General features: G+C 37.8%; 1 non-coding gene across 1 annotated transcript; it reads left to right on the top strand.

Moving 5' to 3' along the window:
• Positions 1 to 11,825: 11,825 nt before the first annotated feature.
• On the top strand, positions 11,826 to 11,964 carry LOC132620681 (small nucleolar RNA Z247). The gene has a single exon (XR_009575119.1). It is a non-coding gene; the product is annotated as a small nucleolar RNA Z247 (small nucleolar RNA).
• The last annotated feature ends 13,604 nt before the right edge of the window (positions 11,965 to 25,568 follow it).

Here is a 25,568-nt window from a genome sequence, read left to right on the forward strand (position 1 = left end):
ATATAGGAATAAAGTCCAGATATCGTACCCGCAGGGACTTATGATTAACTATTTACTAAATTATGCTAATGCTAATTATCTAAACAAGAAATAAAATCCAAAGTTAAAGCAAATAATGAACTTCAACAAAGAAAGAGCAATTTTTATCGGAGAAGAGATAAATCTAGGGCTATGACCACTAACAATTCAGTTGTACATCTATTTTATTTCTCGGGTTACTAGTTGATGAGTTAATTATTGCTTTATGAGTATCTTCCGAGTTGCTCACAAGCTTGTAGATGTTATTCTAACGCCTATATTCCTATGGTCATTAGCAAATAACAAGAACGCATTTATAGCTCCGTATTCAATTAAGTAAGGCTAAAGGGTATATTCCTATCCTCAATAGCGAAATGATTATTTGAACAAGCTCTATTTATTCTTATTACGCATACAAATTCCCTTTCACAAGTTCAATTCACACGCCACAGATAGTGTTTAACTATTGGTCAGATAATCAAACAATTAAGACCAAGAATAAATAAATAACCCCAAAGATGGAAAATTAATAGATGTAAACGATAATCAAACGTCAACTTTCATGTTTGAGCCAAAACCCTAGAACTAAAGAATTTAGCTCCACATAGACATGGAGGAAAAATAACAAATCATCCGAATAAAAACGTAAAAATGAGTATTACAGAGAAGAGAAGATAAAACCCTGTAACTACGGCCTTCACGGCGGCTCCAAGCTCTCTCAAGGTCAAAAGTTCTGAACTCCGGATCACAAGTTATCCAAAATTGTGTAAAACACTGTCTTATGGAGTATTTATACGTGTAGGAAAAAATTCAAACAAAATAACTGAGTCCAGAAAGAATTGGGAAACATTTAGAATCCGAAAATTATTTAGACCCTCTGCACTGTCTACCGCTTCAACACATTCAGTGATGCGTTAGTCCATCTCTTTCTTCATTCTCAATTTCAATTGTCTCCTTTTGCATTTGTTGTCTTTTTCTTCTTCTTTATTTTTATACTTTAATTCCTCCGTCATTATATTTTCATGTTGTCTCCCTTCATTTTCTCTATTCTTTTATTTTCTCTCTTTTTATTCAACTTCGTTCCAAATTCCTTTAATCTTCTCACCCCTTTATTCCTACACAGTAAAATATAATATTAAGCACAAAGTTATATAATAGTACTAAAAAATAATTAAAAATACTAAAATGTGAGGCAGAATGAATAAATATATACATTTTAGGCTGAACATCACCCCTCTCCCTTTTGAAACTCATAAAAACATACATAATACATATAAACAACTATACACATCTCCAGCACCTCAACATAGCAAGAACAGCCCCAAAAATAAATACAACAACAACCAACTATTCATTTAGGACTTTTGACCGCCGTCCCGTGAGTTCTTAACAATAAAACATATCCAAAGCTTAAAAAAGCTCATACACATGAAGAAGAAGAATATTACCTTATAAGCCAAGAACAAGTCTTTCTAGATCTTCCTTCAACTTGAAGTAATCTTCAATCCAATAACGAAGCGGAAGAAACAAGATCTACTAGCACCACGATCTTCCCGATGGGAGATTTACATTATAATCTTATAATTTTATTAAATCGCAATATATACTATTTGTAGAATACAAGTTATATATATATGATGGGGGTAATGCCCCCAAGAGCTCCTAGGCAACAAGGGGATATTGCCTTATTCCTATTCAATGTCGGTCACTCACAACTTTTCTAGTAGAATTAAACTAAGTCATAGCTCTAAAAAGATTTTTTTTTTTCAATGGATGGCACTCCCTGGCTATATGTCTGCGGCTTGTAAAGCCTTATAATGAAGAAAAGAGATGGGGAAAAGAGCTGCAGGAAAGCCAAAACTAAAGAAAAGCATAAAAAAAAAAAAAAAGGAATCCGCTAATCCCGGTCATCCTATGCACCCTCTGCCGACAAATAACTAGAGCCAAGGGGTCCCAGCGTAAGGAGCCACTCCTCTCCCTCATTGCTTTGGGTAAATGCCTGCCTTGAGGAGAAGATTACCGAATGAGTTTCAAACTTGTCCTCTTAGCTTCCCAAGATATTTAGGGAAATTAAAGGGGCGTTCAACCACTTGACTGTAAGGAAGGCCACCGCTTGCTGATGACGGAGCGCATTGTTAATTAAAGGGTCCTCGCCTTGGACTTAGTTAGAAAGGTACGTGTTCGGCATGTCCCTTGCTTGCGAACTTCTTTAGTAGGGCGGAGGTGCCATTCCTCACGTTTACCGTTGTCCCCAGACTTCACTCTTCTAACACTTGTATACTTTCTAAAGAGGCAGGCATACCCCTGTCCCTGTCTCCAAGTGTGTGATCCACCGATTCACTGAGTGACTTTTTCTTACCGCTGCGCGGGAGTCCCTATCTCAACAGGGAGTGTGTGTGTATGTATATATTGTCACAAAAATCTATTTATGTAGTAAGATTAGCCTCTACTTGAGCACTCAAAGTGAGGAACTCTAGAAAGGCGAAACACAAGTGCCAACTTTCTTATTTCAAAGATCATGATTCAGTTGATTTTAATCCATTTTTAATCTAAATAAACTAATTTAGTTATAGGCTAAAAAACACGTTGAGCTCATTATAACCCAAATTTAAGTGGGACAATTTTGAAACAGATTTATTATAGAGATAATACATAATCCCGTCGATCTTTCCTAACACTTTCTTAAGGAATTGACAAAATCCAACGTGGACATATGTCATAGTACTGAATATTTATTCTCATTTCATGTATACACGTATACACTTTAATTTTAATTCTCCGACACATTTATTTCCTCCGTGCACTTTTACTTGTTTACTTTTGACTTTTCACGTTCTTGCTGAATATTTATTCTCTTCTCATGTATACATGTATGTGCTTCAATTTTAATTCTCCGATACATGTTTATTTCCTCCGTGCACTTTTACTTGTTCACTTTTGACTTTTCACGTTCTTTAAGAATTAATAAGTGAAGTTGTTACACCCCGAAAAATTTTGCGTTACCAAGACTGTCGACGACTTAGTATGGGCTCAAGGGAGAGCAAAGTTATACAAGGATTAAGGATGAAGATTATATTATCTGAGTATAAGAATATATATATATATATATATATATATATATATATATATATATATATATATATATGACATTTGGAGACCCTATGGGGTGAATTGGTTCATATGGCACTTGATGAAAAGCTCTCGTCGCGGCAAGCTAAGTGGGACCCACACGTCGGAGTGTTATAAAGGACATATGAAGAGACACACAAGTAGTATATGGAAAGTTGAGCAAGTCGTAAGAAGGACCCATAAGCCAAAAATGGGCATAAGCCCTCTAAAAGGACGATTTAAGGAAACACTTTCGGATGATCCGACTTCGAGGGGACAAAACGATATTATAAGTTTGGAATTTGGAAAAATACAAAGAATGAAAGTTTTAGATAATTGAATTATCTTTCCAACCATAGGTCGTGGACCCTCACAGCATATCAGGATCAAAAGTTATGGCCATTTTAAGATCAGGACTCTAAGCTGCCAAAATGGCTCCGCGGGCCCCACATGGGTAAGTCGGTGGAACGGACCTAGGGGGGCTATAAATACCCCATCAACTCGTTTTTTTTTCCAGCATATTAACATTCCAAAAAGTCCTAGAAGTCTCTCAAAACATCTCCCAAGCATTATAGTCCGATAAATCAAGAATTTAACGAGATTACGTCAAACTAGTCTATTCTTTTGGCATGTCCTAGACCTAAGTAAGGTATGACACGCACCTTGGGGTAACTCTATTCTTTAATTCTGAGCTTGTTTACGATTCTTATTCACTTCTTGACACGAGCATACTTGGTATAGTCGAGCTTATTGTATGATTGAATAACGAGCAAAGCATAAAGAGTCCCTATTCCTAAAAGGGTTCTATAAGGATTAATGTCCCTAACTTTCATAGGCGGTCTCGGATTGCTTTGAAACGTTCGTAGAGGTTTCTGTAATGAATAATGTCCATAACTTTCTTATGTTAACTCGAATTGACTCGAAACGTGTTTATGATCCTTCAAGTGTCGATTAGTGTACTTACCTATCGAGTCTTGAAAATTGATTTATATGCATATAGTTTCTCACTACTCTGCTCGTGCATGCCTCAATATGTCTTTCACTGAGTCCCGGGCCAGGACATGTTCTCGTGCGCACTCCACTGCATTGTTCACCGAGTCCCTCACTAGAGGGCCGGGACACGTTATATGTATATGTATATGTATATGTATATGATGATATGATGACATGATGATATGATGACATCGGGATGGCGGCCAGGATGGCATATGATGACTCTATTCACCGAGTCCCTCACTAGAGGACCGGGACACGTTATATGTATATGATATATGATGATGACATGCATGACTTTATCCACCGAGTCCCTCACTAGAGGGCTGGGACACGTTATATGTATATATGATATATGATGATGATATGCATGATGTTCATTTCAAAAGGCAAAGGTACTGATGTTTTTAACGATCATACTTGTTTCTGGTAAAATCTTCATTTCAGTTATGATCCCCTTTACTGTATTTCATGCCTTACATGCTCAGTACACATTCCGTACTGACCCCCTTTCTTCGGGGGCTGCGTTTCATGCCACGCAGGTATACAGATGAGTAGAGAACATTGCTAGAAGATGACCCAGCTGGATTGGCGAGCTCCATTTCCTTCTGGAGTGTTGCCGAGTCGGAGTATTCATGATTATGGTATCTTGATTGATGTTAGAGATTTTGTAGACAGAGTCACGTGTATAAGATGTCAGTTTTGTAAGCGGCTCTGCAAGCCGACGTACCATTATGCTTTATGTTACAAATTCCATATGATTACAAATTTTACTTGATTGGAGAACAACGAAACAATAATTTTGACAAGTTTTCATTATGCATTTCACTTCGTAACTTAAGAGTCCAGTGAGGTTATGAACATAACGAGAGTTAAAGGGGTTCGCTCGGCTCTGAGTATGGGGTCGGGTGCCCATCATGCCCTATCAATATTAGGGTGTGACAGAAGTACTCCCTCCGTCCCATATTTTGTTTTTGGTAATTAAAGATTTTATTTACCAAAGTAGGAAATATGTACACAGTTGCTCTAGGTGCGACTGGACAGAATGCCCCAGTTTGCACCAGTTCAAATTTCTCAACTTCACACCTAATATAATACTTTTCACATTCTTTAAGAATTAATAAATGAAGTACTCCCTTCGTCCCATATTATTTGGCCACATTGCTATACTTGACTTTTCACATTCTTTAAAAATTAATAAATGAAGTACTCTCTTCGTCTCATATTACTTGGTCACATTACTAAAAATATATGTCTACTTTTCTATTCTATATTTTTCTTATTATTTATAAACGCTCAAGGTGGACGAACACAGCAACAATAAGTTGTACAACAAGCAACTTAAATTGTACTCTAAGTAGGGACTAACATGTGTACATTTCAGAAGTTGAACGTTGATTCTACCTCTTGTGTGTTTACTTTTTTAAGTCCCCACGGCTCCGCAGTGTCTTAATTGTCCTTTAATTTCCTTCATTTGGCATAAACTCCCTCTGTCTCAATTTAAGTGTCTACATTTGACTAGACACATAGTTTAAGAAATAAAGATAGACTTTCAAATCTTGTGGTTCTAAATTAATAATGTGTCTAATATAATAAAATATCCTCTGAATCTTGTGACTATAAACTTTTTATGTAGGATATTTGAATGGTCAACTTATTAAATATAAAAAGAGGTGGACATAACCAAAATGAGATAATTTTTTTTATTTAACAACAAACGCCCAAGGTGGACAAACACAGCAATAATAAGTTGTACAAAAAGAAACTGAAATTGTACTCTAAGCCGGGACTAACATGCGTACATTTCAGAAGTTTAACATTAATACTACCTCTTGTGTGTTTTCTTTTTAAGTCCCCACATGTTCGCAGTGTCTCAACTGTCCTTTCATTTCCTTCATTTGGCATATAATCCCTCTGTCTCAATTTAAGTGTCTATGTTTCACTAGACACGAAATTTAAGAAATAAAGATAGACTTTTCAATCTTGTGATTCTAAATTAAAAATGTGTATAATATAATAAAATATCATTTGAATCTTGTGATTATAAACTTGACATGTAGGATATTTGAATTGTCAACTTACTAAATATAAAAAGAGGGGGACATAATCAAAATAAGATAACTTTTAACAACAATTGAGAAATTAAGGGGAAAAATAAGAGAAAAAGAAAAAAAATATGGAGACTCACTAAGGAGAATCGCAGTATCCTTTGCAAAATATACAAATCATAAAGACTAACTAAAATGAGTAACCAAATTAAACATATTGGATCCCGTGCATAGCCCGGGCATAGTTTGCTAGTCTTCTCTGGAATGACAGTTAAGAGTGTACGAACACTGCAATCTAAGAATGTTCAATGTTCAAGTTGTTAAAGAAATATTTGTTTGAAATGCATTTAATATGAGATCATCAATGTTCAAGTTGGATCAAGTCCTATATTGAAATGTATCGCCTTTTGACTTGCATATGAGTATAAATGTATGTATCATCTAACTTTGTCATTGTTACACTTCGAAAAATTTCATGCCGTTGTGCGGTGAATAGACTAACGTAAGTTAAGGTGTATATGATGTCCCTACCAGTAAGAAGGGATATTTAATGATTCTAATTAAGATTCCAAAGACATTGAGGAGAGAGAAGAAAGCTTGTTGGAAAAAGTTAAGGTAGAGAATATCTTACCCCGAATACAACGTACCAGCAGGTATTCCCGGTGATTTACGAGGTTAGAAGTTGAACAAATCGAATCGACGCAATCTGAGCGGATTCAGGAAATTCTGCAGACACTAGTCAGTGCCAACGGGCTGCCGATAGTGCACCGTCAACACGTTTCAGCAAACTGGAATCTGCAGGCGCGACTCGACGGGACCGTCGACCCAACCGTCAACATATTTCTGCAATTAGAGATTTTCAGGCGTAAGTCGACGGAGCAAGTCGACGGACCGTTGACACGTTGATGGGTCGTCGACCCGCTTTTCTGGAACTTTCCAGTTTCAGCTATAAATAGACGAGTCATGCTCCTAATTTTCAGATTTCATTCTCTCTCTGAGTCTTGAAGGTTCTAGAATATTTCTCTCATCATATTATCATATATCCAAGGGAAATCAAGGAGTAAACACCAAGAACTAGTAAAAATCAAGTGTATGGATGCTCACTAGGGTTTGTAGAGATCAAGAAGTCCTTTTGTATTGAAGTGGGGTTTTCTCCAAGTGAAGTATTGCCATCCAAAGTCCATTCCTACATCATCAAAGGTGAGTGTTATGTTCAATTTATGTTATTAGGAATATTCAGAGGTTAAAAGACTTGGATTATGGAAGGGAGGAGAATATGGAGAGCAAATATGGAAATAGTGATATTCTTGAATGATGACTTAACTCGAATAATAGTTCTTGACATGTTATGAGTACAATCTTGTGGTGAATAATATAATGATGTTAAAGGAGTATTATATGAGAGTGAATATGATGTTGTATTATAGGTATGGTTATGGATTATTTTGAAGGTGGATTTTAAAAAAAAAGTAAACAATGTTTAACTTGAAGAATTTATTGATTATGTTATTATGGGTGTTCTTATTGATGTTTGAGGGTTGTCTTATTTTATGGAAGAAGTTGTCGAAACAAAGGAAATGTCACCAAATTTTCATTAACTCTTAGTTGCTTTAGCTTAAGCTTAAGTATGTTTCCGGTTGTCTAATCTTAGTACAAATTCCGTTGAAGGTAGAATCGCGAGCTCGAAAGGCAAGCAAGTAGGCAATAGAGTTAAAAAGACATAAAGGTATGTAAGGCTAGTCCCTTCTTTTCTAAGGCATGATTCCTACAAGATGACTTCCTTTATCTTTTCATGACTCTCTTGTATCCCAGAAACTATGAGTCTATGATTATTAAGAGTTTCTCGTAAGATAAAGATAAGAGATGTGTTATGAATACGATAAAGATGATGATGAATCCATGTCTAGAGATTCTAAAGCTTATGATACGATAATATTATGAAGCTAATGATCCTTACATGATTCCTTGATGTTATTCATTGTTACTAGTCTCACCTTATAATGCTAGTTCCTTTAAGGTGAAACATGATGATCATGACTACTCCATAATGGAATCGGGGGTTTGCGACCTTACGTCACCGCGATAGAGTTGTAGCTCTTACTGGAGTTCTTATGCCTGCTTTATGATAAGTATATGATGATAAGATTACACTGAGCCTATATGGCCGGGCAGACACCTATTACACCTCGAAAAAATTTTGTGTCGTCATATGATAGATAGAATAATGTAGGGTGAGACGAATATGATGTTTCTATAAGTAAGGAAGGTTATTTAACGATCCTAGTTGAGATTTCAAAGATGTTGGAAGTAAGAGGAGAAAGTTCCTTAAGGAGGGCAAAGTATATATTGTGTTTTGGAAAATTCCGTAAGGTACCGAGCTAATGTTGACTTAATGATGTCTTAAATAAGAGTTTTAACTCTCCTTAGATTGGTAATGAAGTGTTACACAAGTGTTAAGAAGGTTCCATAAGGATTGGAGATCGAACGAAACGACGGAAACCATTTCAGGGAAGTGGAGTTATACGACCACTTATACGGTCTGTATAACTTTATATGGTCCGTATAAGGTGTCCGTATAACCCCCAGCAGGAAGATTATTTCCATGACGGTGAACCAAGGCCACTTATACGGACCGTACAATGTTATACGGACCGTATGAGTGTCCGTATAACACCCGACAGGCTGAGTTATTCTCAAGTGTATAAATGTGATCTCACTTCATCATTTTCATTTTAACACTTCTCCACTTCTCTCCAAGTCTCTAGAACATTCCATGTATTTCATATACAAGAATCCAAAGGAGATCCAAGGCTCATATCATTAATCTAAGGGAATCAAGTATAAGGAAGCTCTTAGGGGTTGCTAGAGTCAAGAAGACTTTATGGATTGAAGCTAGGGTTTTTCTTCAAGTGAAGTATTTTCATCCAAGAGTTATTCCTACTCAATCAAAGGTAATTTTTATGATCATTTCTTGTTATTTGGACTATGGAGAGGTTGATAGACTTGGGTAGAAGAAGAAAGTAGAAGATGAAGCCTAAATGTAGCTTTTATGATGTTTATGAGTAGTAATATATATGTAGTCATGATTCTTAGTATGATATGAATATAACCATGTTATGGAAGGTAATAATGGTGATGAAGAAGCATTCTATGAAAATGTGCTAAAATGGGTATGAAGTCGCTAGTATGAGTTAAACATGGTGGTGAATATTGGAGGCTTAGTGTAATGTGATTACTTGAATTGGATATTATGAGCGTATTATGGATGTTATTGTGGTTGTTGGGAGTTGTTTTGTGATATGGTGGAAGTTGACGAAATAGGGGAAGTGCTGCCCAATTTTCATTAGACTATGAATTATTATAGTTTGAATTTAATAGTATCATTAAGGTTTAACCATGGTATAAATCCTTCTAAATGTAGATTATTCAAGCTTCAACGGTGAACGTTAGATAGTTGAGAAGACAAAGAGGTATGTAAGGCTAACCCTTCTTTCAATAAGGCATGGTTCCTTAGCTATATATATATATATATATATATCCTTTTATGAGTTCCATAATGTCCTCCAAATGATTCTTTCTCCAAAGCTACTAAAGCTCATGATCCTCGTTACTTTCATGATTCCATTGCATCCTTTATACGATAGTTGATCCTCCAAGGATAGACGTAACAAAAAATGATAATTGTAATGATGTTGATAATTCTTATGGACCCTTATGTATACGTGTTTAAGTATGTATGATTATCATGTGACACTGAGCTTATATAGTCGGGTATGATACCTAATGCGCGCACACCGCTGCAGTTGGGTATGAAACATGTCATGGCCGGGTATGCGAAACACCGAACCTTCATAGTCGGGTATGGTATGGATACGAATATGAATATGAACACGAATGTATATGTATGTATGTACACGTGCACGCTTTAGAAATGGAAGGTCCCTATGAAAGACAAGTAAGTAAGTAATGATGATGATGGCTTTACTATCTCCCGATTCTCCCATCTTAGGTTGTTTCTTATGTTGTCTCTTATGCTCCTATTATGATGTTGATTATGCTTTACATACTCAGTACAATATTCGTACTGACGTCCTTTTGTTTATGGACGCTGCGTCCTGCCCGCAGGTGGCCTGGGAGACAGGCTTGATCGATAGCTTTCTTATTCAGGGACTACTTAGAGGAGCTCCATTTCATCCGGAGCTACAGCTTTTGGTATTATTCTTTTGTGTACATACATGGGCACGGTGGGGTCCTCTCCCGCCTATATGATGTTACCTACTCTTCTGAGAGGCTCGTAGACAGTTGTATATGGTTAGATGTCTTGAAGCCTTGTCGGCTTATATTTTGTATATCATTTTGATGGCCTCGTCGGCTTATATATATTGATGTGGGAATAATTGTCAATGATGGTATAAATGTGTTGTTGCCCAATGAGTTTAGCGTTATTGATGTTTAGCATTCATGAATAAGCTATGTGGTTCACCTAGATGTGAATACGAATGTACAATAAGAGGTACCCGGGTGGGTTAGCACCTGGTGCCCGTCATGCCCTCGGGTCGGGTCGTGACAACACCGCTAAGGCGGGAAGTATATACACCATGTCTAGATGGCAGGGGCCGACACCACTAGTGGGTGGCATGAGAGGTTTACCCCGGACGTGGGCTAATGATGATCACACTGTACCTATATGGTCGGGTAGCTTATATATGTATACATGAGATGATGGGTTTATGATGTAAGTTAGTATGCATAATTCTGCCTTAAGAGGCACTCAGTTACAGATTGTTTTCCTTACTTTATATTTCTTTATTTCTTACCGTGTTATTATTAATCATGCCTTACATACTCAGTATATTGTTCGTACTGACGTCCTTTCTTTTATGGACGCTGTGTTCATGCCCATTGTTAGGATATCTAAAAGATAGCTATGTGGTTATTTAAATTGTATCCTATAGTTTTCAAATTCATGCTTTGGATAGACTTCACAGACTCCTAATCCCATTAGGAGTTTATCTCCTTTGTATCTATATATTATGTACGTGTATGTTACAAGTGATAGTGAAGAGAACCATAATTATCTCTAACTCTTTCATGGTATCGGAGCAGTGTAGCGGCTCGCTTCCTTCATCTATGGTAGACCCCTCCGTCACCACGTTAATCCTTCCCTCTCAAAACTCATCCACCAGTAGTGGTCCATTCTCTTCCAATTTTACTCATTCTAATCTTATTAAGTTGGACAGAAATAACTATATTCTGTGGAAGTCTCAAGTTTTACCCACTCTAAGAGGACATGACCTTGAGGGTTATGTAGATGTCTCTCACAAATTCCCATCAAAATTTGCTGCAAGTAGCTCGACAGAAGAAACCTCAGCGGAAGCTACTGTGAATCCAGCTTATTTGGCATGGCGGAAATAGGACCAATTACTCTTAAGTTGGTTATTGTCAACACTCACAGAGAGTGTTTTGGGGCAAATTGTTGGTTGTACCACATCCATGGAGGTTTGGCAGACCTTGGAGACTATGTTCGCATCACAGTCTAAGGCACGACTAATGCAACTCCGCCTACAACTTCAGACAATGAAAAAGGGATCCATGTCGATGACGGACTACTTACAGAAGATGAAATCCATTGCAGATAACTTGACTGCTGCAGCACAAACCCTCAAAGATGAAGATCTTACCTTGTATATTCTTGGTGGTTTAGGTCCCGAGTATGATGCATTGGTGGTTTCTGTTACCTCTAGAGTTGAACCCATATCCCTTGCTGACTTACATGGGTTGTTGCTAAGCCATGAGACACGTCTTGAGAATCTTAGTATTGTTGAACAAGGGCAAGTAAACTTTACTGCAAAATCTTCAAACTCTAATCCTAAAAGTGATGCTGGCTACAAAAAGAACTCGAACCCAAATCAACATTATGGAGGACGTTCGGGAAGGGGTCGAGGACGTGGTGGCAAGTTCAACAATGCACACGGTCAGACTAACACTTCCACGGGTTCATCCCAGTGTCAAGTGTGTAATAAGTTTGGTCACACGACTCTCAATTGCTAATATAGGTTCGATCACTCTTATCAAGCCAATGCAAAAACTCAAATGGCAGCCTATGTCGCTCATCCAAATGTTGTATCTGATCCAGCTTGGTATCCGGATTCTGGTGCTACGAACCATCTAACAAATGATCTCAACAACTTGACTCTTAAAGGAGACTACCATGGTACAGATCAAATTTTGGTTGGCAATGGAGCAGGTTTGAAAATTTCTCATATTGGTGATTCTAAATTATTATTGTCATCTAGAGCCTTACACTTAAAAAGAATCTTATTTGTCCCAGAAATTACTAAGAGTTTATTAAGTGTGGCTCAATTTACAGCTGACAACAATGTTTATTTTGAATTTCATCCTCGTTTTTGTGTTGTGAAGGATCGGGCAACGGGGAAGGTACTACTGGAAGGGAAACTTGAGCATGGCCTTTACAAGCTTCTTTTCACCCGCAGATCCAATTGGCAGTCCTCAAATAAACCACAAGTTTTTCTTGTGTCCAAATCCTCTTTTGATGTTTGGCATAGTAGATTAGGTCACCCCTCAATAAAAGTCATTCAAAGTGTTGCTAAAACACTTGATTTTCTCATTCCAGCAAATAAGAGTTCTAGTGTTTGTGCGTCTTTTCAACAAGGAAAAAGCCATAAATTACCTTTTACTTCGTCCTCGTCTATGGCTTTGAATCTCTTAGACTTGATTCACTCTGATGTATGGGGTCCTGCCCCTCATTTATCAAATAATAAATTTCGTTATTATGTTATTTTTATTGATGATTGCACAAAATTCACTTGGTATTATCCCATGTCCTCTAAAAGTGAAGTCTACTCTATCTTTTTGTGCTTTAAGTCTCAAGTTGAAAATTATTTTGAGCGTAACATTAAAGTAGTTCAATCAGATTGGGGTGGAGAATATAAAAAATGTTTGAACTTTTTTGAACAAGTTGGAATTCTGCATCATATTTCTTGCCCTCATACCCATGAACAAAATGGATCCGCGGAACGAAAACATCGCCATATTGTCTAGACTGGCTTAACATTATTGGCTCATGCTTCACTTCCTCTTCATTTTTGGGATGATGCCTTTTCTACTGCTGTGTATCTCATCAATCGTATGCCTACTCCTGTTCTCCATAACATCTCACCTTTTGAGAAATTATATAAGAAAATTCCTGATTATAATTTCTTAAAAGTTTTTGGGTGTGCTTGCTATCCTTACTTAAGGCCATACAACTCTCACAAACTTGCTTTTAGATCTTCCCAATGTGTTTTTCTAGGATATAGCTCGAATCACAAAGGCTATAAATGTCTTCATGTACCTACTGGTCGCATCTACATAACTCGTCATGTTGTATTTGATGAGTCGATTTTTCCGTTTGCACTAAACAAGAGTACGTTGCCTGTGTCACTGCCTCCTTCACAAGTGACTTCAACGTTACATGTAGTTGCCCCATGTTCAACATCTACTTCTTCCCTTTCTTCCATGCAAGTTCCTATACATTCAACTCCAATGCAACCCCTTCAAAATCTAACCCCTCCAGGACCTTCATTACTTCCCCTTCTACCTATTAATTCTCCTAAGTCTCCGCCAATGTCCCCAAATTCACTTCCAACAGTGAATCTCACTGTTGATTTGCCCTTGTTACCAAGTGTAGTGCCTTCAACTTCATCCATTCCATCCAAACCCTTAACTCAGTTCAAAACCACACACTCTACTGCTTATGTCCCACACCATATGGTCACTAGACATAAAGCTAAGCACTCTCATTCTCAAGCCAACTTGACCACCAAATATCCCCTTTCAAGTTCTCCTCTGCCAATTGAGCCTACTTATTTCACTCAAGCCAATAAGGATGTAAATTGGAGAAAGGCTATGCAAGAGGAATATAATGCTCTCATCCAAAATTGTACCTGGACCCTTGTGCCTGCATCTAATGCAAAGAACATTGTTGGTAGCAAGTGGATTTTCAAACTTAAGCTTCATCCGGATGGTTCTATTGAGCGATACAAGGCTCGTTTAGTAGCTAAAGGGTTTAATCAAGAAGCTGGAATTGATTATCATGAAACATTCAGTCCAGTTGTGAAGCCTACGACCATTAGAGTGGTTCTTACTTTAGCATTATCAAAATGATGGTCACTACGTCAACTTGACGTGAAGAATGCATTTTTACATGGTGACTTGCACGAGGAGGTCTATATGACTCAACCAGCTAGGTTTGTTGATCCGAAATATCCTACGCATGTCTGTAGACTTTACAAGGCTCTTTATGGTCTTAAACAAGCTCATCGAGCTTGGTTTGCGAAACTAAGCGCCGCCTTACTTCATTTTGGATTTCTTGCATCCAAGTCTGATTCATCACTATCTATTTTATATTCTGGTGACATATTCATCATTGTTTTGGTCTATGTTGATGACCTTGTTATTACAGGAAATTCAGATGCCTTCATAAACAATCTTATTGATAAGCTCTCCGGAAACTTTGCTTTGAAGGACCTTGGCAGATTACATTACTTCTTGGTGGTGGAAGTTCACTCTAGTTCACAAGGCTTAATTCTTACTCAGACCAAATATATAAGAGATCTTCTCCAACGTGCCAACATGGAGGGTGCAAAGCCTATTTCAACACCTATGGTGGGAGGCCTTCAACTTTCCAAAGTTGGCAGCACCCCATTTGATGATCCAGGCCTTTATCGTAGTCTTGCCGGAGCTCTTCAGTATGTGACCTTAACACGGCCTGATGTATCTTTCAGTGTGAATAAATTATGCCAATTTATGCAGGCTCCTACTCAATCTCACTTTCAAGCACTGAAAAGAGTCTTGCGTTATTTGAAAGGTACATTACATCTTGGTTTACATCTCAAAAAATCACCTAAGCTACTAATTAATGGTCTTACGGATGCCGATTGGGCTGGATGTCTGGATGATATGCGTTCTACGCATGGTTACTGCATCTTTTTAGGCCCCAATTTAGTCTCATGGTGCTCCACGAAACAAAGAGTCGTTGCTCGGTCTAGTACAGAGTCTGAATACAGAGGCTTAGCTGCTGCTACGGCTGAAATCACATGGCTTCAACATCTTCTTCAAGAATTACATGTCCCTCTACCTTCTGCACCTAAGCTTTGGTGTGACAACTTGTCTGCTACTTATCTTACTGCTAATCCAATTTTTCATGCACGCACAAAGCACATTGAATTAGATTTTCATTTTGTCCAAGAAAAAGTAGCTTCGAAGGACCTTGAGGTTGGATATATTAGCTCATTGGATCAGGTAGCAGATACATTGACCAAAATCTTACCGGTTCGAAGATTTCAATTTCTGAGAGACAAGCTTGCTGTTGTGAACACACAACTTCACTTGAGGGGGAATGTTAGGATATCTAAAGGATAGCTATGTGGTTATTTAAATTGTATCATATAGTTTTCAAATTCATGTTTTGGATAGACTTCATAGACTCCTAATCCCATTAGGAGTTTATCTCCTCTGTATCTATATATTATGTACGTGTATGTTACAAGTGATAGTGAAGAGAACCATAATTATCTCTAACTCTTTCACCCACAAGTAGACAAGGAGGCAGTGCAGACCCGTAGGAGCTTATCAGCAGATACGCAGGAGCAGTTCCCTACTCCGGAGGTGCAGCTTTTGATATATTCTTTTGTACGCAGGAGGTCACGGGTTCGAGCCGTGGAAACAGCCTCTTGCAGAAATGCAAGGTAAGGCTGCGTACAACAGACCCTTGTGGTCCGGCCCTTCCCCGGACCCCGCGCATAGCGGGAGCTTAGTGCACCGGGCTGCCCTTTTTATATATATATATATATATATATATATTCGGGCATGATGGGGCCCTGTCCCGTCCTTATGTCTCAGTATTCTAGTAGAGGCTCGAAGATACATATGTGCGGGTAGTAGATGTCTTATGATCCCCTCAGTGTATATTTTGTATGTCATTTTTGGTAGCCCCGTGAGCTTATAAATATACGTACATGTTTGGAAGTGATAACGATTATCTTATGATGAGTTTCGTGTTGGGGATAATGTATATTTAGGATGAGCTTGATGACAAGTATGGTGGGTGGTGCTGGGTAGAGTAGCTCCGGATACCCGTCATGGCCCCTAGTTGGGTCGTGACTGTCATGCATATGCATGCAGGTTAGGAGGATCGGTTGACATGAAAAGGTCTACCTATATGCTTTTGCTTATTTGGACTAAGTGAGATCAATGTAAGTAACATTTATCTTCATAAATAGAGATGTATTATCTTAAGAAGTTGTATTTGTTTATCTTTCAACTCAAGTGATGTGTTGTAACTGCTACTATGCCTATGATAAAACTAACTGTTGTTAGTTTCTCTAATATGAATTTTTTGTTGTAGTACATTTCATGTGGCGAAAATAATATGCAAGTTCTCAAAAAGAAAAAAGGTAAATAGAGAAATTAAACATATTATGATCCTCTTTTTCTTAGAGTTGCATTTTGCATATTCTAATTTTAACATTTGTTGTTGTAGGTGATTGTGAAGTGCTTCTTTGGGCTTTTTTTCTTTTGCAGTATGAGTTTCTTAACAATTTGTAGAATATCAGGTAATTCCTCTTTGTAAATTCTAACTAAAATGTTCAAGAAACAACAACCTTTTTCATATTCTTTATGTGTTTGACAATATGGTCTAAAGAAGATAGAAGAAAAATAGTATAAGAAATATTTCATGAGAACTACATTGAATACTAATTGTTAATTATTAAATAGCACTTTTGAATAACTCATCTTGCGCATGATATATGCACCTACAAACGTCTGAAAAATCAAGTAAACATGCCTACAGGTAATATATCAATTAATTAAGTAAGTTTATATGATATTTGTCGAGTAGACGTTAATATTTAAGTCATTTGAATGAAGACGCTAAAGACATTTGATTATGTAAATATGGGTATAGGGATTTTAGTTTTTTGTTTTAAACGTTAAGATGTAATTGTATTTTTAAACAATGAAAAGAACTTCCAGTTTTTTGCTAAAAATAATGATAATTTTCATGATGTCTCCAGTTTTTCACATCTTTGTTGTTTCCTTAAATTCTCTTTTTGCTTTTCCAATATGATTCGGTTGTTCACTCTGTTTTTCCAATAGCAGCGCGCTTCTTGGTTCTCTGTCCCTCGAGTAATCCTAGGGTAAGGAAATATATTCTTTTTATTTTATTTTGGCTTCCAAATTTGAAAAAAAAAATCCCAAAAAAATTAATTAAATTAAATCTTGAATATGGATATCATTTTCCTCTTTGATATCCTGATCAAAGTTGTTTAACGAACTAATGTAAAGAGTTTTTTTTTTATTATATATTTTTTTAATTTTTTTTAACCCAAGAAGGTTCTAGAGATGGGTTTGCTGAGTGAGTAGTTGAACATTTGATTGCATTTTTGACAGCGTATATGAGGGTAATAAGGTTTAATTCAAGACATTGAACAAGGTGGTCAATTGATGTGCGTTTATTCACTGATAATAGGGTGAGTTGTCTTCAAGAAGTTTTATTGGATAAATTTTGATTGCTGAAATGCTATCCCTGTCTGGGATTTGTTACTTCCAGTTGGATGCGTTAATTGACTAGATACAAGCTGCTAATAACTTTGCAACTTGAAAAGAGGAAGTGGCCCTTTCAGCATTTAAAGAGGGAGGTGTGTACCTTGTAATTTTATCAAATGTTTTCATGAGTTCAAATATCTATGAGTTGATATGTTACATTATCAACTTTTCATTGAAGGTTAGTTCTTGGAGATGGGTAAGAAATACATCTTGAAGTGCAAAGGACGTATATGCCAACGTATTAGACGTATATGCTAATGTATTTCTTTTCAAGACAACAATAAGGTTGTTTAGAAGAAAGTGACAAAAAAAATATGCAGAAGAATGTCCAAAATCAATTGTTGTAATATTATTATTTTTGTAATTTGAATTCTATAGCTAAGCAAGCATGCAGTGCTCAATGATGCTTCGTATCCTTATAGATGAACTAATTGAATTGGCTATCAGTGGGTTAAATTACTTTTGTTTTCTTCTGTTTAGTATCTAAGGGCATCGTTATTTTCTTGAGCTATTATAAAGTCATGTTGTTCTCTCTAAATTATCTTACTTCAGATTATATTCTTCACATGAGCTCAAGTGTTGGGCCCGTGCTCATCACTATCTAGTATTATTTAGAAGCCAACAAGAGTTGTATGAACACTGCAATTATTAGTTGTATCACAAGTTTTGTGAATGGTACATTATAGTTGGGCCCATCTGATGTTTTGACTTTTTCCTGTTAACACGTGTATTGCTCCCTCGTTTGTAAGCAAACCACCCTAGACAATATTAGTAAGCAATACCCGTTACATTAAAGAATGGCTTTTTGAAATCCGTTACGTTAAAGAATGGCTTTTTGAAATAATCTTCATTTGATTCCATGTATATTTTGATTGTAAAATTGTTATCTTATACATTTGTGTTAACCAAAAAGACTTAGATATAAAGAATTGTAATCATGATCCGAATGTGATTTTGCATTTACAAAGTAATTCTGGCTACAGAAGAAGGAGATAAAGCCTAACTATCAATAACTCAAGCTTATTAACTGAGTTTTTCACTTGATTCGTCTATAATTATAAATGGATGTGAGAATTTCTCTAAATATATAAGTGTTGTCTAGATGATTTTATTTCTTTTATGGAGTTTCTGAAAAGAAATTACCAAAAGCAATACTTCTATTCAAGGTCTGAGCTCCAAGCTAAACCTGAATTTAAGCTTTCGATCAGCATATGACATGGTCTTTATGAATTAGCTAAGCTTGAGGTTTGAGTTGTTAAGTTCACTCTATTTATATTTTCAAACCTTGAAGCCTTCCTTTAGAATTAGAAAATGAGTTGCAGCTAACTTTCTCTAAGCAATCAAGATGCACAAGAAGGAAGCATGCACACACAAAATGGAGGTAAGAAGAAATAGAAGGAAAAAACTAATATTAGTTAGTAGAAATTTTATTTCCTTTGGTACTGTTTCTATACAACAGATATTCGAAAAGTGAAAGTGATACTTGAAAAGCACTTCTTAGCTATAAGTTAAAGTTATATATTGATGCTTAAATTATACAATTAGGAACCTAAGAATTCTGCTGCAAACTGTTTTGGTTCTCCGTGCATTTCAACAATTAGTGTGTGTGATTTCCAATATTTGATGAGTATCATCAGATTGAAATAAACAATTCAGCAGAAATGCAAGTACAGAGAAAAAGAAAACTCACAGAAATGAAGAGAAAAGAGGGAGAACGACACTGCAAGATAGTAAATAACACAAAATTAAAAGCAATCCAGAAGATAACACTGATCAAAAAGGAAAGAGAAAGAAGAGGAATCCACTATAGAGTGTAAAATGTTAGGATTTAAATCCCAAATCCGACCTTTGTAAGCAGGTTCCCAGGAAAGATTGGAGGGTCACAGCTGGACCACTTAAATACCAACCTCCTTAGACAGAACCTACTTACGCCGTGATGTAAGCGAAGAATAAATAGCACACACAGATTTATAGTGGTTCACCCTCAATGTGAGAGCTACGTCCACGTTGCTACTGCAGATCTTATTAAAGAAGAAATATTACAAGTGTTTACAACACTCAACCTCACAACCCCAATCCCAATTACACTCAAGAATTTTACCACAGAAAATTCTCTCAAAGACCTTTTCTTACTTAGGCCTTTCACTAAGAGTATTTCTCTTAGATTTTTTCTCTCTTGGGATGTGTATAGCAAATGATCTTAATGATATCTTACAAATGAACCATAAGCTACCTATTTATAGGAATGAATTTCCTATGATGAGGTAAGCGCTTACATCACGACTATGTGAACAAAAGAATTGACTTGTTTGGCCAATTCCACACCTAACAAATCTCCCACTTGAAGACTAATTTTAATTTGTCTTCACACTTTGATCGATGCAGCAGCTCTTTCCTACTTTCATACTTCGTGCAGGCCAACTGAAGTTGAGCATAACTTCAGTTTGTCTATCGTCACTGCCTTTGTCAGCATGTCTGCTGGATTCTGACTCCCTGCAATCTTCTCAAGCACCAGCGCTCCATCTTTCAAAGCTGATCTAATGAAATGGTACCGGAGTTGTATATGCTTCGTTCGAGCATGGTAAACCGGGTTCTTTGCCAAATGAATGGCGCTTTGGCTATCACAATATAGCACACTTCCCTCGTGGCCCTGATCCAATTCCCGCAGAAAAGATTGTAGCCACATCATTTCCTTTGTGGCCTCCGTCACAGCAACGTACTCAGCCTCACAACTAGAGAGAGCTACTATCTTTTGCAACTTGGAAACCCAAGAGATTGCAGTACCTCCGAAGGTGTAAACATACCCGGATGTGCTCTTTCTGCTATCAATATCACCACCGTTGTCAGCATCAACATACCCTTGCAATCCTGTTTTTGATTTTTGGAAATACAGAGCTGAACTCGAGCTGCCTTTCAGATATCTGAATATCCACTTCACAGCCTCCCAGTGTTGCTTTCCCGGATTGCTCATAAATCGGCTGACAACTCCCACTGCATGTGCAATGTCTGGCCTTGTACATATCATTGCATACATAAGACTACCGATTGCAGATGCATAAGGTATCTTGTCCATCTGCTTCTTCTCATCCTCGGTTGTCGGCGACTGATCCTTTGACAACCGAAAGTGTCCAGCCAAGGGAGTGCTGACTGGCTTGGCATCATGCATGTTAAACCTTTTGATAACTTTCCTCACATATTCTTCTTGTGAGAGTTTGATGCCCTCCTTGCTTCGGTCGATTCTCATCCCAAGGATTTGCTTTGCAGCTCCCAAATCCTTCATTGCAAACTCTTCCGATAACCCTTTTTTCAACCGATCAATCTCCTGTAGGTTTGCTCCTACGATTAGCATGTCGTCGACATAGAGTAGCAGTATCATGTACGAGTCTTCAAATTTTTTGAAGTAACAGCAGTGATCTGCCTCGCACCTTGAAAAATCAGCTTTCTTCATAAAGCTGTCAAACTTTAAATACCACTGTCTTGGAGCCTGTTTTAGTCCGTACAGACTCTTTTGAAGTTTGCACACCAGATTCTCCTTTCCTTTGATTTTGAATCCCTCCGGCTGTCGCATGTAGATTTCCTCGTCTAGATCACCGTGAAGAAATGCAGTTTTCACGTCCATCTGTTGCAGATGTAGATTTTCCTTTGCTACCAGCCCAAGAACAGTTCTGATAGTCACCATCTTGACTACGGGAGAGAAGATCTCCGTATAGTCAATGCCTTCTTTCTGTTGAAATCCCTTTGCAACCAGCCTTGCTTTATAACGCTTGCTTCCATTGGGTTCTTCCTTTATCCGATAAACCCATTTGTTTTGCAATGCCTTTTTATCCTTTGGCAACTCGAATAATTCCCATGTATGATTTGCCGATAGTGAATCCATTTCATCCTTCATTGCCAGCTCCCACTTAGTCGATTCATCGACTTGCATTGCTTCTTCATAACATTCCGGCTCCCCTCTATCAGTGAGTAGAATGTAGTTGAGGGATGGAGAGTACCTGTGAAGCGGCTTCCTGATCCTGGATGATCTACGCAACTCTGTGATTGGCGTCTGTTCATTTGTTTCAGAATCAACACTTTCATCAGCACCTTCTCGGATTGTTTGTTCCTCTGCCTCGGTTGTACCTGGCTGCGGCTCAGGTGCCGGAAAGTCCCTCAAATCGACTATTTCCGATTCCTTGTCCTGACATTCTGAATTCTTTTGCAGCTTGTCTTTGTACAGTACCTCTTCGTTAAAGACAACATTCCTGCTTCGGATGATCTTCCGATTTTGTTCATCCCAAAATCGGTACCCAAGCTCGGTGTCACCATAGCCAATAAAGTAACACTTCTTTGATTTTGGATCAAGCTTGCTTCTAGCCGTATCATCATTATGAACATATGATAAGCAACCGAACACTTTCAGAAATGAAAGATTTACCTTCTTGCCACTCCAGACTTCTTCTGGAATTCTGAAATCCAAGGGAACTGACGGTCCTCGGTTAATTAAGAAGGCCGCGGTATTGACTGCATCTGCCCAGAATGTCTTAGGCAGTCCAGAGTGTATTCTCATACTCCGAGCACGCTCGTTCAACGTTCGATTCATTCTTTCGGCTATTCCATTTTGTTGCGGCGTTCCAGGAATAGTCTTCATCATCTTGATCCCATTATCGACACAGTACCGTTTGAAATCACCATCAGTATATTCTCCGCCGTTGTCGGACCTCAAACACTTCAACTTGAGGTTTGTTTCATTCTCAACCATGGCTTTCCATCTTTTGAATACACTAAACACATCGGATTTATTTTTCATAAAATAAACCCATACCTTCCTGGTTGAATCATCAATGAAGGTCACGTAGTAGTGTGATCCTCCAAGAGAGGGGACAGTGGTAGGTCCCCACACGTCTGTGTGCACCAATTCTAGCTTCTCGACCTTCAACTCTCTGCCTGCACTTGAGAAGCTTACTCGCTTTTGTTTTCCGAGAATGCAGCTCTCACACGTATGAAGGTCCACCGTCTTTAGCTCCGGAATTAAGCCATTTGTCACCAACAGCTTCATCCCCTTCTGGCTGATATGCCCAAGCCGACAATGCCACAAATCTGTCTTCTTTGTGTTGTCAACCACAGCAACAATATCACGACAGCTATCCGTCATGTAGAGAGTGTCAATCTTCTTTCCTCGGCCAACTACCATAGCACCTTTCGCCACCTTCCAAGACCCATTACCAAAGTTGAGATCATATCCCTCATCATCAAGCTGACCTACTGAAATCAGGTTTCGCATCAGCTTTGGAACATGTCTAACTTTTGTAATCTTCCACGAGGATCCATTTGACATCTTCAAATTAATGTCTCCCGTGCCAACAACGTCTAGCGGCTCTCCATCGGCTAAATAAACTTTGCCGAGATTCCCAGCCACGTAGTTTGTCATTATATCATGATGTGGGGTGGTATGAAAGGACGCTCCTGAGTCAAGCACCCAAGAGTCTATCGGGCTGTCAACCGATAGCAACAACGCATCGCCAATGTCTTCCGTAGCAGCGTTGATTCCAGCCCCCTTGTTGTCCTCCTTCTTTGGCGCCCTGCAGTTCTTCTTGAAGTGACCTGGTTTTCCACAGTTCCAACAATCAAATGTTCGTCCTGGTCTGGATTGACCCCTGCCATTCCTTGACTTCGATCTGCCCCTATTTCGGTTGTAGTTTCTGTCATAATTTCTGCTTCTGTTTTCAACATTAAAAGCAGAACTCGTCGATGCCTCTCCAGAATCTGTCCTGCGCACCTCCTCAGCAAGGATACGATCCCTAACATCGTTGAACTTTAGTTTGTCACTGCCGACAGAATTACTAACCGCTGCTCTCATTGGCTCCCAGCTATTTGGTAGGGATGCCAACAAAATTAAAGCTTGCACTTCATCATCGAAGTCAATTTTTACCGATGACAATTGATTTACAATGGTATTGAATTCATTTACGTGTGCAGCAACATGAGCATTTTCCATCATCGTTAGATGAAATAGTTTCTTCATGAGAAATACCTTATTATTTGCCGAAGGTTTCTCATACATGTCAGACAATACCTTCATCATATCTGCGGTGGTCTTCTCCTTTGCCACGTTGTGAGCAACGTTCTTCGACAGCGTCAGTCGAATGACTCCCAGAAATTGTCTGTCGAGGAGATCCCAATCTGCTTGCTTCATCTCCTCTGGTTTCGGACTCAGAGGTTCATGAAGCTTTCTGCCATATAAATAATCTTCAATTTGCATTCTCCAGAACGCAAAATCTGTACCATCGAATTTACCGATGCCGTGCGTCGTACCATCTTCGCCTCTCATCGTTTCTAAATCACAACACAACCTGTTGCTCTGATACCAGTTGTTAGGATTTAAATCCCAAATCCGACCTTTGTAAGCAGGTTCCCAGGAAAGATTGGAGGGTCACAGCTGGACCACTTAAATACCAACATCCTTAGACAGAACCTACTTACGCCGTGATGTAAGCGAAGAATAAATAGCACACACAGATTTATAGTGGTTCACCCTCAATGTGAGAGCTACGTCCACGTTGCTGCTGCAGATCTTATTAAAGAAGAAATATTACAAGTACACTCAACCTCACAACCCCAATCCCAATTACACTCAAGAATTTTACCACAGAAAATTCTCTCAAAGACCTTCTCTTACTTAGGCCTTTCACTAAGAGTATTTCTCTTAAATTTTTTCTCTCTTGGGATGTGTATAGCAAATGATTTTAATGATATCTTACAAATGAACCATAAGCTACCTATTTATAGGAATGAATTTCCTATGATGAGGTAAGCGCTTACATCACGACTATTATAAGGTAAGCGCTTACATCACGACTATGTGAACAAAAGAATTGACTTGTTTGGCCAATTTCACACCTAACAAATTGAAATAAACAATTCAGCAGAAATGCAAGTACAGAGAAAAAGAAAACTCACAGAAATGAAGAGAAAAGAGGGAGAACGACACTGCAAGATAGTAAATAACACAAAATTAAAAGCAATCCAGAAGATAACACTGATCAAAAAGGAAAGAGAAAGAAGAGGAATCCACTATAGAGTGTAAAAGAACAGGCAGAGAAAAGCAAAGAAGAAGCACAAATACGGTAAAGGTTTGTGCAATTTTACAAAGAAGAAAACCAAAGTCTGGTGGGTTTAGGCCGAATTTTATGTGCATTCTAATGCAGTCAAGTTGTTTGATGATATGCTTGAAGCAACTGGAGATTTTTCTTGTTGCTTTTCTTCATAGGAATTATATAATATACACATGAACTTAATTATGTTTGGTGGACATAGTCGTATAGCTCCCGAAAAGAAAAACATACACTCTCCGACCCAATTTAAGTGTCTTACTTTCTTTTTTGGTAAGTTGTTAAAAGAGTGCCTCTTTCTATATTTAGTAAGTTTTTCAATTCCAAGACAATTTTAAGACTTAAAAACACATCTTTAATTTAAGACCACAAGATTCAAAAGTCTCCCTTTATTTTTTAAAACTCCATGCCCAGTCAAACTAAGACATTTAAATTGAAACGGAGAGAATATATAGTTATAGTTATGTAGGTTCTTATGTATTATCAGTCTACTTGGGGAAATTCTAAAGAAAGTTTGTTGAGAAAGCTGCATTTTGCTTTAATTTCAATGATCACGAACAGACACTTTTTATTATTCATTTATTTCCAGGAACAGTGTAGATAGGATGGTGCATTTCACTTGGCTTGTGATAGTCTATGGATGAATGCTTTATCTACACGTGTACATGCTTGGTATTTAATTGGTAGACTGCAGAGATATACT

The sequence above is a fragment of the Lycium barbarum genome, chromosome 11, assembly GCF_019175385.1.
Source record: "Lycium barbarum isolate Lr01 chromosome 11, ASM1917538v2, whole genome shotgun sequence".
Lineage (NCBI taxonomy): Eukaryota > Viridiplantae > Streptophyta > Magnoliopsida > Solanales > Solanaceae > Lycium > Lycium barbarum.